This window comes from Mastomys coucha, unplaced genomic scaffold (assembly GCF_008632895.1).
Source record: "Mastomys coucha isolate ucsf_1 unplaced genomic scaffold, UCSF_Mcou_1 pScaffold20, whole genome shotgun sequence".
NCBI classification, from domain to species: domain Eukaryota; kingdom Metazoa; phylum Chordata; class Mammalia; order Rodentia; family Muridae; genus Mastomys; species Mastomys coucha.
This window is the reverse complement of record NW_022196903.1, coordinates 62,632,408-62,646,024: the sequence shown is the minus strand read 5'-3', so window position 1 is coordinate 62,646,024 and position 13,617 is coordinate 62,632,408. Positions and strand designations below refer to the sequence as shown.

The 13,617-nt window shown below is 39.5% G+C and overlaps 1 non-coding gene across 1 annotated transcript; it reads left to right on the top strand.

Annotated features, from left to right (window-relative positions):
- The first annotated feature begins 5,337 nt into the window (after positions 1-5,337).
- On the top strand, positions 5,338-5,475 carry LOC116100180. Its single transcript, XR_004122523.1, has one exon. It is a non-coding gene; the product is annotated as a small nucleolar RNA SNORA17 (small nucleolar RNA).
- The last annotated feature ends 8,142 nt before the right edge of the window (positions 5,476-13,617 follow it).

Here is a 13,617-nt window from a genome sequence, read left to right as displayed (position 1 = left end):
CTATTAAACTTAAAAGAAAAAAGAAACCAATAAGCTGTACCCAAGGTGTACAGGAACCAAGGCATAACTCACTGTCTGGAGTTCCTCAGTACTTATTTGCCTCACAGATAAATTATATAGTTGTCAGTTGAGCCAGTCCAAGTAAAGATACTTTTAATAAGGCCTGCATCACTGTAGAAAGAATTTGTAATATTTGGAAGCAATATTAAACCCCCAAATCCTCAGGGTCCACTCCACTGATCTTGAGTGTGAATTCTGTGCCTGATCCAGTGTTACTAAGCCTGTGTGGAAGTCCAGAAAATCAGTTTCACGTCTTATCAATTGGAAACTGTGGAGACTGGATGGTTTCTGCAGGTACCACTGCAAATATGTATGTCCCTTACTTTGAATGAGGTTTGCACAAGACCTACAAGAGATAGAAGCTTGATCTCCAAAGCAGAGACAGGGGCCTCAAAAATATCACCTGTCGGAACTAAAATAATTACATTGAAATTGAAACCTACAGACACACCTCATGAACAATCTTTGCAGTTGCTTTTTTGATGAATATTACAAATAAGATGTTTATTTTACATACAAATTGTTATACACCAAAATACCCCTTTCACAAAGTGAAATGAAAGTCCTAGGGTGTTATATCCCCTCTTCACTTCAGTCATCCATTGGACTCCTGGCAGCCTCTGTTTGGGGCTAAGACCTGGGAGCTAAGACAGATGGTCTCTGTTGACTGTTTGTCTCTGAAGAAGCCGCCTGACCACGCCTACCACCTGAGTACTCCAGCCAGCTAGCCACCTGAAGATCTTCTGAACCTGGGGACTTTGGCACCTGAACTTTCTTTGTAGTGTAATGTAGAGACTTGTTTTCAGTTTCTCCTGTGGCTATAAAAACCCTGGTTTATTCTCAGTAAAGTGGAGCCTTGACTGTGATGCAACTTGACTTCGTGTTTTCTCTTTGCATTTCAAACCCTCTAATTCAGGTCCTTTATTCCCTCCTAGCTGAGGAGAATCCCATTCGTGAAACTATGGGCAGTTTCACTAGGGGCCTGCTAGGCATATCTCAAAACATCCTATTCAGTCTATCTGTTCCATAATCTCCATTATACCACACATTGTCACCCATCTGCATCTGCCTCACAGATGTGAACCTCATAGGCCCTGTCCTGTAGGATAAGACCAGGCTTCTCATACATAAAGAGAACATAAGTGATCAGTAGTGAGACCCATGACTCATCTTCCCTACCCATTCTCCTTTCTCACTTACCTCTGTTCTTATCAGGAATCCCGAACAACAGCAGCAACAACAACATAACAGACAATTTCATTTGGAAGAGGCAGCCTGAGAAGATGAGACACTGCAAGGCTACAACTGAACTTTTATATCAGAGTATCAATGGTGGGGGGTACTCTCTATGGAGCAATGTCCAAAAGCCCTTGTGAGTGCCTCAGTATACATGGAGGGAAGAGTCATAGAGGCCTCTCAAAATTGAAAAAAATCACATAAAATATCTTCTATGTGAGGGGTAACAATAGTGAAATAATATGTGGTGGTAAATGGGAAAAGAGCGTGGTTATAACTGTGTTTCTGGACAACACCAGATACTTAATAAGAACTATATGGCAAGAACACAGGAAGGAGTGAAATGAGAAATGTATTAAATCATTCCCTACAAGTTGAAAAACTATGCTTTTTCTCCTGTATCATGAAGTTTTCAGAGAAATACCTGTCTCTTTATGAATGGTAAGTGTAAGAATTAGGTATTGTCTCTCTTCTGGTTTTTTGAGGTTATCTCTAAGGCAGTACAAAAAAAATAAATTTAAATACTAGGAATGCATATATTGTTTATCATAAAATGAAAAATGTATATTAAGTAAACTATTGCTTCCAGCCCACATCTCTACCATCAATCCCAGAGGCCAGTAGGCATCAGGAACCACCAGGTGAGACTGCCACCCAAATTCCCTGACTGCAGGCCCTTCTGAGCAAACTCAGCAGCTACAAATTCAGCCCTATTCCCTCTTCATTTCATTTCCTTGGTCACAGCTCTAGCTACATTCCTGAAGGCCTCCTGCCAGCGGGGACAACCATATCAGATCACCAAGAAGCAAGCCCCTGACCACTGGTGCCCCTGGAATCCCTAACAGATATGTGGAGTTCTTCCATGTCCCCTCTGTGTTCCATCTTCCAGTCCATACCTCTACCTGTCATCCCTGAGGTCTACAACTATCAGGGACCACCAGCTCTGCCTCTGTCTCTGTGTCTCTGGAGGCCAGCCTCCACCAGGAACAACCAGCTGCCTGAAGCCAGCAGGCACTTCCAACTCTGCCTGTGTGCCTGAAGACTGTTGGTTTTCAAGGACTACCATCTTTACCTGCAATGCCAGAAGTTTGCTCCCATCAGGGACTATCTGGCCTGCCAGCATTAAGGACAATCAGATGGCTAAAGGACAGCATAAGAATACAATCAGAAAAAAAAAATCAATACTCAAAGGGTGTGTATCAGTGAACCTACAACATTAATATCCCTGCAGAAAGCACACGAATGAGAAGGAGCAGTAGAGACTAAGCAGTTCATTGGACTATGGCTATCATTCTCTGCTCTTATCCTTAGATAATAGCATTTTGTCTTTACTGCAGAAAATGGTGCCCTGACCTGTGTCATCTATGACCTGATCCTCCTGATGATATGACTTCTCAACATCTCCACATCTAGCCTTCCTACTCTCCAGGAGTATATCTATGTAGGTTGCTTCTGGCTCCCTTATTTGTTTTGTTTCCTATTTCTAGTTCTACATACTAGCCTAGTTTCTGACATATAGAGTGAGAGAATAGGCTTCACCTTAAGTCACAGCCTGCCAAGCAAGAAAAATCATTAAGTGCTATCAATGGTGTTAAGGAGTATAAGTGCTGTAGGCTTTTTCTGTAGGTAGGAATGACAGAGATGTCTATTTTATCCTATAGTGCTCCCATCTCTAAGTCCCATCAATAGAGCTCCTGCTTGAGTCACAGGTTGTTTCCTACTTTCTACTCTGCATTCTTTCAGCTTCCTCTTGCTGTTTTCTTAGTTTTTAAGGTTGCTTTTATTTAATTTTATGGATAAGAGTGGTTTTACTTGCATTTTTGCATGGCAATGTGCATGTCTGTGCCCAGGAAGGTGAAAAAAAAAGTCATCAGAATCCATAAAACTGGAGTTTTAAATGGTTATGAACCACGTAGGAGCATGCCAAGAGCTAAAGCCATGTCTTCTGCAAGATCAGCCAGTGCTCCTAACTGTGTTGGCATCTCTCTAGCCTTTCCTACCATTTCTTCCAAGGTTTCCAGTATATTTTCTCCAATATTCATTTCAATTTAGCTTTCCCAGGTCATCCATAGTGTCCCAAGTCAGAAACCTCTACATATGTACCTTTCCCCAAGAGTCCCCTTAATCTTTGTTCGCTTCAAATTTTACTTCTATGAAATGGAAAGTAATAATTATGGGGTATTATTCTGTGGTTTTCAAGTATCTTTGATTCCTAGCTGTGATGAAGTGAAGTGCTTTCATCATTCTAAAGATTTTGCTTTAATTCTCAAATCGCCCAGTCTTTCAGACATAGACTTTCTCAAGTATTTCCTTCCTTATGCACCATCAAACTTTGCCTTAAGAAAGGGAGATGAGACATTATTCTCCTGTCCTACACACTCTTTAACTTTTTTATTTGAACCATTTCACTAATGTTTGCCCAATGGCTTCTGTTGCTTAAAATTGACTACTGTTACTCTGATGCACACAGAGAATTGTTTCTTCGGTTACGTTAGATTGTCATATATCACAGTTAAAGTCAATGCTACAGTGTAATATCTTATAAAATGTTTATGAATCACACAGATATGATGAATTTAAGTAAACATGGTTTTTCATTGTGTCACATGTCAGAACTTTCTAAATGCCTTCTTTCCAAGAACTCACATTAATCTCTTTAAGGAATTTAAGCCATATTTAAAGGATCTGAAATTAACAAGATAGCATCATATAACATCATAAGCAAAAGAGAAAAGAAAATCATGGGCTGTTTTCCAAGTGTTAATTACCTGTTTTCCTTTAGGAATGGATAGACAGATAGTCACATAGATAGAGATTATCTATATATCCTCTACCGGCTTGTCTGTCTGTGTGTCTATTCACCAAGAGTACACTGAAAGTCATAAAATCTGAGGATTGCTAGCTTTATAAATAGTTGTATTTTCTCCAAGCTTACTGACTTTTTTTCTGTTATTCACATCATAGATATCATGAGGGCTGCAACATCACACTTTCTTTAAAAATTAAAACTTTTCTGGGGAATGATGACAGCAAATATTCACTGAGATGGAAACACTGGAAGGAGAACAGGTTCAACCTGTTATCTTCTTGCTGTTATGGTCAAGAACGACAATGATTGAATACAATAAGCAGAGACGAAAATGTCTCCCCTTATAGGTGGGAAAGTACCAGCACTAAAACTTCTGAAAGTATAGAGAAACTTTGTTATTTTATTGAAAAAAATCTAACACAGTTGTTTGATTGGGTTGTAAGTAGAGACAGGTATATAGAGGAAAGGAATAAAGTAAATTGCATTTTTGTGTCTTTTTAATTTCATCATCCAATTCCTCCCCCTCTGATTCTCTTCATTCATCACTTTTTTTCCCACTTGGGAGGCATAATGATCTAGTTGAATGTATTTTCCAAGACAATAGCCACTTTAAATTTATACACTGTATCCATATAGTTCATCCTATTGACAACTAAGGAAAAGAATAATGCAATTGTCTCTATACGGTCTTAAACTCACTTCTATGGAAGTCATTAACTCCTCATCATAAATCTTTAAAGAAGAAAGCATAGTCACAAAATATCTTACTGTCATGTGCTGTCTATAAAGCTCAGGTAAATATAATACTCAGTGGTAAAATATTGGGCATTTATGCCTCAGATTATACAAAAGACCCAAATGTGTACAGTTACTATTTGTATCTAAAACAATAGCACAGATACAACAAATGGAATGAGAAATGAGCAATGAAATGAATGAAATAAAATGTTAGCTAATAATATTAGTATACAAATTCATAAGTCAAGGAAATTCAGCATAGATATATGAAAGTAATTATAATAAAATCTCTACATACACTTAAGATAGAAGAATACTTCTTGTACATTAAAAGGCAAACAAGTGAATAGAACATTATTCTGTCTAGAATGTACATAGATAGTCAAAGGACAACACAATTAGGAAAACTGGAACCCTAAAAATGTGCTATTATATCTTCTGGCTTTATTCTTCTCCTTTGTATGAAATTAGAGTGATCAATATGGTGGTTTACCTCTGCCTCCCAGAGAGATGGCAGGTGTGCTTTTTCTGTCATATGAGTGTCAATGGGAGGCAGAGAAGAGAAAGGCTATGTCTCTGCTGAGCTCACTGTCCTGATCTATGAACATCTGAATAATTAGTAACCTAACATCCTCTGAGATAAGTAAGCCTAAGACAGACTGAATGGCATGAGGCAAGAGCAGACAGTCTTCCAGGATGGGAAGTCAAAGACTAAAAGAACCCTGCGTATAAACAGGGTCATGGGCATGACAGAGCCTGAGACAGAATTTCAAGGGGCTGCTCAGGTGGTCATAGAATCCCAGGAGTTCCCACTGCACTAAGTGACCACATTATCCCTATTTTAGTAGTCTTTACCTGTATACATTTCCCACATCTCACCCTGTGGCAGTTGGAGCCTAATGCTGGGCTCTGTCCAGGTTAGCTATCTCTTATTCTTTTTTTCTCTTTTTCTTTTTTCCTTTTTCAGGCAAAGAATAGGCTCTCACTAGGACACTGTGGGACCACTGATAAGTTTATCAGTTATTGGTGAGTAATCTTGTTATCATGGGGCAATCAGAATCTAAAGGAAAACAGTTGTTTCTGTTGGTCTTCAAGCACATGTTATCAAGTCGGGGCTTAAAAGTCTCAGATAAATCTTTACAAGAATATTATGATTTTGTACTAAAAATCAGTCCTTGGTTTCTGGAGGAGGGAAGCTTGACATTAGAAGATTGGAAGCGAGTAGATAAAGATATGAAGAGGTTTCATGAAAAGAATTCATCTAAAGAAATTCCTAGTCATGTTCTTGTTCTGTGGCAGCAGAGGAGAGATCTGCTGGCTGAGAAGTCAAATTTGGATTTTTTAGTAGAGGAAGTGCCTTCAGAATCCTTGATGAGACAGAGGCAAAGCATGTTACCATGAATAAGAAATTTCCTAATATTAGCAGAGTAGGACAGAAGTGTGAAATCGATGATGAGAGTAGTGGCGGTGATGGCAGTGAAGAGTGGGATTCAAGAGAGAAAGCTGTAAAGTGTGAGTCAAAAGGAGATCAATTTTATGATCCTGGTAGGAACAAACCATTGCTTACTGCACCAGTTAAGTTTAAAACGAAACCAAGAGCAGGGAAGTTGCCTCCACAGGTCAGTTTTGATGGTGCAATAGTAGAAGCTAAAAGACAAGGAGATTTTACTCTTACATGTCCAGTTGTATTTTATGATGAGGATGAACCTCAATGGGAGCCTCTACCTTTGAAATTATTAAAAGAATTATAGTCTGCAGTTAAGACCTTAGGAGCAGGATAGGTCCAGGAGCACCATACACTTTGCAGATAGTGGACGCAGTGAGCAGCCATTGGCTAACACCTCATAATTGGTATCAGACAGCTAAAGCCACACTCATTCCTGGGGAATACGTCTTATGGAGAACTGATTATGAGGAGAGGGCACGAAAAACGTACAAGATAGCTTGCTGAAACGTGGCTCTGAGCCTACAGTTTCTATGTTCCTTGGGCAGAGGAATTATGCTCTACCAGCAGCTCAATTAAAAATTCCGAAGGCCGTACTAGAACAGTACTAGAACAGCCATTTCCAGCTGGCAAAATTTACCTCTGCCTGGGACTAAATCTACAGCCCTTTCAGGAATCAGACAAAAACATGATGAGTCATGTAAGAGCTTCATGGCTAGATTAGAAGAGGCAGTCTCTAGAATGCTTCCTCCTTCGAAAGGGACTGACATATTAATAAAACAATTGGCTTAGGAAAATGCAAACACTTTGTGCCAAGACCTGATCAGACAAATCCGTAAGACAGGCTCCCTGCAAGATTGTATCAGGGCTTGTCTAGATGCCTCACCTGTTGTAGTGCAGTGAATTGCCTATGCTGCAGCAAAGAAAGGGCAGAGTTTCAGTGCATACATTAAAAATACCTATGGAGATGAAAAAAAAAGCTCCCAGGGAAGTGAGGTCACATGATTTAGCAGGGAGCAGGGACATCTGAGAAAGGACTGTAAAGTTCCTCAGGAATCAGAGAAGGCATTTCTCCAGATCCTTGCCCACGTTGTGGTAAAGGAAGACATTGGAAAACGCATGCAGATCAAAGTTCCATAAAAATGATACTCCACTCTTTAGAGGGGGCGGCTGAAAACAGTGAGACAAAAAAACTAGATTTGGGGCAACCTCTCAACCCCAAGGAAAGAGAGGCTCAGAGCCAAAAGGATGGTAAAGAATCCACTCCTCTAAATCCAGAAGCTTCAGAGTTTACTATTCACCATTTGCCTACAGCAACTCTGGGAAGTGCACGCTTAGACTAGCAGCTTTAACAGATGTCATACTTTCTAGTTGGGATGGTGTACATTTTATTCCCACTTTAATATTGGGTGTTTTACCCTCAGGAACTGTGGGTCTCATTATCAGGCACAGTTCTAGTTACAAGAAAATCTTGAGGTAGTTCCTGGAGTTGTGGACTCTGATACATTCGGTGAAATTAAAGTTATGGTTAAAGCATTAAAAGAAACAGTGCAATTTCATAAAGGGCAGATAATAGCTCAACTCTTACTATTACCTTACTTACATCTCCCTAATCCCACATTGAAGGGAGAGAGAGGCCAAGGACAGTTTGGGTCTACAGATACTGTGGCCTGGTTACAAGAAATCAATGATCAAAGACCTTTTAAAGATATTGTTATTAATGGAAAAATCATTTAGAGGCCTTCTAGACACAGGAGCTGACAAGTCCTGTGTTGCAGGCAAAGATTGGCCTCCATCCTAAGCAGTTCATTGGACATCCTCTACTCTACAAGGGTTGGGAATGGCTGCTAATGTAGCTCAAAGTTCACAGATATTGAAGTGGAAATGTGAAGGAAAAACAGGACATATACAGCCTTATGTTATAGCTTCTCTACTTTTTTCCCTTTGGGGAAGAGATATCATGGAAGATATGAATGTTAAACTGGTTACCTCAGACTGTTTAAGTTGGCAAAATTTTTCATAGGGGTCACTGATGAGCATTTATATGCTGATAAAATAGAATGGAAAGATTCAAGGCCTGTGTGGGTTAATCAGTGACCCCTAACAGAAGAAAAGATACATGCCATTGAGGATCTGGTGAAAGAACAGCTAGAGAAAGGATATATATGGAGGAGTCCAATAGTCCATGAAATACTCCTATATTTGTCATTAAGAAGAAATCAGGAAAATGGAGACTTTTATAAGACCTTAGGGCAGTAAATTCTACCATGCATGATATGGGAGCCTTATAACCAGGCCTCCCTTCACCAGTTGCTATTCCAAATCAAAACTATATTATAGTTATAGATTTGCAAGATTGCTTTTTTACAATAAAATTGCATCCTGGAAATTCCATAAGATTTGCTTTTCGTGTTCCCTCAGTAAATTTATGAAGGCCTATAGGAGATTTCAGTGAAAAGTCTTACCTCAAGGAATGAAAAATAGTCCTACATTGTGCCAAAAATTTGTGGACAGAGCTTTATTAAAGGTTAGAAAAGCATATCCTCTAGTATATGTAATTCACTTCATGGATGATATTCTCTTAGCTACAGAAAGTAAAGAGCAAACAGAGCAGGTTTTGTTAATAACTATAGAATGTTTGACTAAGTATGGGCTAATAATAGCTCCAGAAAAAAATTCAACATAATAGACCTTTGAACTCCTTGGGTCATTTGATAAACAAAAATTATATCTCTTCTCAAAAAGTCACTCTAAGATTGGATAAACTAAAAACTTTAACTGATTACCAGAAGCGGTTAGGTAATATTTATTGGGTCAGACCATATTTGAAGCTTACTACAGGAGACTTAAGCCCTTTATTTAATATCCTGAAGGGCAATACTCATCCCAGTTCACCTAGAGTTTTAATTACAGAGGCCTTACAGGCCATTACTCTGCTAGAAGAGAAAACTGCAGAAGCTAAAGTACAACAGTTAGACTATTCAAAGGAATGGGATTTATTAATCCTCAAAACTCCCTATACTCCTACTGGGTGTCTTTGGCAGGAGGGAATACTGGAATGGATGTATTTACCTCACACACAAACTAGGATGGTATCCTCTTATTTGTTTATGTGCTCAATATTAATTGTTTAAGCTTGAACTCGTTCTAAAGAACTGTTTGGGAGAGAAATGCAAAATATTATTACAGTACATGCACATAAAACACCTTGATCTGAGCAACCTATGTCACTTGAAGTTCTGACCCCATGTGAAGGTGGAGGTACTTTCATACATAGAGACTAAATGGGCCCACCTTTTCCTCAGGTTCATATCCTTCATATGTTGCTCTTCTACCATTTGTTTCTTTTTTCTATAATTCCTCAGCATAAAAGGGTTGACTAGTGAAGACAGACTTGAACACTGTCACAGAAAACACTGCTATATGATACATGGCTCTGCTGTGTATACACATGATATTTTCACTTTTCCTTCTTGAACAGTAACTAGAGAAATTATCCTTACTCAAGCAACTACATCGCTGCCTGCTCAAAGCAACCTAAGGGTTTCCTAAAGTCAGGGAATACTTGGGGTGTTTAAGAAATATATCTATGAAAGGCCAAAGATTGGTGCAGCATGTGCCTGAGCCAAGGATTTTCCAGGGACCTGGACCTGAGTGATGGGTGAGTACAAACGCTTAATCATAAAGCAGCTTCTTCAATATATAGAACATAGTCCCCATCAGTAGTGCAGCACAGCAGCTTTTGGATGAATTAACACTAATGCTGCCTTCTCTGCCTCTTCCCTCCACTCTCTTTCTGCTGATATCTAACACCTGTATGCATGTCTCTCTTTGACTTTGAGGCTTGGAAGACATTTCTGAATTCTCACATCATAGCCCCAGGATCTGAGGAAAATTCATTCAGGAAACTTTTAGTGGATGTTAATAGGAGGATGACAGTTCTTGTCAACTTAAAACAATAAGTGAATCATTAGTTTTCAGGGCATCTGGGATCTGAATTCTTACCACACCTCCTTTATTGATATGTGCAAATAGAAATGGAATTCCAGAAACATTCAACTTTTATTTACCAATGGCCCTTATATTGCATTAAGCAATAAATTATATGGGTTTTGGACTATAACTTCTTATGAAAGTGTGTGTCAATAAACATAAAAGAAGCCTACAGAACACTAAACAGATGCAAAAAGAAAAGAAATTCCTCTTGTCACATAATAATTTTAAAACACCAACTTCACAGAACAAAGAAAGAATATTGATAGCAGCAAGGTAAAAATGTCAAGTAGCAGACCAATCAAAATTACACGATACTACTCAATAGAGATTCTAAAAGCCAGAAGATTCTGGACAGATATCATACAGATGCTAAGAGAAGAAAAATGCCAGTCCGAGCTACTATACCCCAAAATACTCACAATTACTACAGATGGAGAAAACAGGGTTTTCCAATACAAAACCAAATTTAAATAATATCTTTCCCTAAATCTAGCCCTACAGAGGATAATAGAAGGAAAAGGCAAGCACAAGGAAAGAAACATCACCCAAGAAAAAGCAAGAAATTAATCTTTTCACTCAAACACAAAAGAAGAGTAGCACACAATTACACCTCTAACAAAAAATAAGAGGAACCAACAATCATTGATCCATAGCTCTCAAAATCAACGGACTCAATTCATCAATAAAAAGACATAGACTAACAGACTGGATCGTAAACAGGATCCAAGATTTTGTTACATATAGGAGACACACCTCAGAGTCAAAGACAGACATTATCTCAAAGTTAAAGGATGGGAAAATTTTTTCCAAGCAAACAGTTTCAAGAAACAAGGTAGAGTAACCACTCTAATATCCACCATAATAGACTTTCAACCAAAAATTATCAAAAAAGATGAGGAAGGACACTATATACACATCAAAGGAAAAATTCACCAAGGTGAACCTTCAATTCTGAATATGTATGCCCCAAATGCAAAGTTACCCATATTTGTAAAAGAAAAATGCAAATTGATCTATTCTTATCTCCTGTACAAAGCTCAAGTCCAAGTGGATCAAGGACCTCCACATAAAACCAGATACACTGAATATAATAGAAGAGAAAGTAGGGAAGAGCCTGGAATACATGGGCACAGGGAAAACTTTCTGAACAAAACACCAATGGCTTATGCTTTAAGAACAACAATCAACCAATGGAACCTCATAAATTTGAAAAGCTTATGTAAAGCAACGTACACTATCAATAGGACACTCTATGGTTTTACCTTCTTTGCCAAAGATCAAGTGGCCATAGGTTTGTGAATTCATTTCTGGGTCTTCATTGGATGAGTACAGGGTCTCCAATGAAGGAGCCTGAGAAAGGACCCAAGGATCTGAAGGAATTACAGCTCCTTAGGACAAATAACAATATGAACTAGCACCCTCAGAGCTCCCAGGGACTAAAATTAAAACACCAACCAAAGACTACACATGATGGGACTAATGGCTCCAGCAGCATATGTATAGCAGAGGATGGCCAAGTTGGTCATCAGTAGGAGTCGAGGCCCTTGGCCCTGTGAAGGTTCTATGCCCCAGTGTAGGGGAATGCCAGGCCTAGTAAGCAGGAGGGGGTGGTTTGGTGAGCAGGGCAAGTGAGGAGGGAAGAAGGGTTTGTTTTAGTTGTATTTTTTTATTTTATTTCATTTTATTTTATTTTTGGAGGGGAACCTCAAAAGGAGATATTGCAAATAAAGAAAACATCTAATAAAAAAATAAAAAGAAAAACTGGTAAAAGGGACAAGTGCAAAGTGGTCGCTTGTGTCCTGGCCACACCTTCTACTAGCAGGAAGTCGTGTGTCAGAAAATTCATGTCTGTGGTAACTTCTCTATGTGCCTAATTAAATAAAACAATGTTAATCTTAAAAAAAAAATAGTCGACAGCAGAAGTTTTTGAGGATGTGGAGAAAGAGGAACACTCCTTCATTGTTGGTGGGATTGCAAGCTGATAAAACTACTTTGGAAATCAGTCTGGCAGTTCCTGAGAAAATTGGAAATAGTCCTATGAGAGGACCCAGCTATACCACTCATGAGCATATACCCAAAATATTTTCCAACATATCTGCAGACACCAATCCAAACCAAGGACACATCCTCCACTATGTTCATAGGAACCTTATTTATAATAGACAGAAGCTGGAAAGAACCCAGATGTCCCTCAACAGATGAATGGATCTAGAAAATGTAGTACATATATACAAAGGAATACTATACAACAATTAAAAACAATGATTACATAAAATTCTCAGGCAAATGGATGGAACTAGAAAACATCATCCTGAGTGAGTAACCCAGACACAAAAGAACACACATGGTATATACTCACTAATAAATGGTTATTTGCCCAAAAGCTCACAATGCCCATGATACAACCCATAGACCATATGGAGGAAGGAATACTAGGGTGTGGATGCTTCAGTCCTGCATTGGGGATGGGGAGGTAGTGGTGGAAACAGGATGATTTTGACAGGTGGAGTGAGAGGGAGACTGAGGAGGGAGAAAGGAGGGGGAGGAAATAAGGGTCGCAGTATCAGGAACTAAAGAAGATGGGACACAGGTGCAGAGGGTCAGGAAATCAAACAAAAATATGTATCAAGGTGAATGAGGAACTGGTGATAGCCCCTGGAGGGTCCCAGATACTAGGGAAATGTGATGTTCCCAGGACCCAATGGGGATGAGTTTAGCTGAAATGCACAGAGAAGGAGGAGAGAGAACCTGTAGAAACTACCTCTGGTGGATAGGCATGCTCCTGATCCAGGGATGGAGCCACTCAACCATCTCAAAAATTTTAACCCAGAAATGTTCCTGTCCAAAGGAAGAAAAGGGAGAAAAAAATGGAACAGAGACTGAAGTCAACCAGGGACTGCCCTACCTGGGAATCCATCATGTCTTCAGACACCAAACCAAACACTATTGCTGTGGTCAAGAGGTGCTTGCTGACAGGAACCTAGTGTGGCAGTCTCTGAATATCCAGCCAGCAACTGACCAAAGCAGATGTGGATGCAGAGAGCCAACCATCAGACTGAGCTCAGGGAACCTAGTGGAGTAGCTGGTGAAAGGACTGGAGGAACAGAGGGGGATTGCAACTCCACTGGAAGAACAACATAGACTGGCCTGTGTCACGACCACCCTCGACCTGCAAGAATGATGCAACACACTCTTGGGCTCTTCTCCAGCAGTTTATTCAGGAACCTTGAAGAATCTTCTGACCCCGAGGAAAGCCAACCCACGAATTAAATACTGTATGGTCAGCCACCCAGGTAAAGCCACGTGGTGCTATATAACAGGCCCACATAGCGGA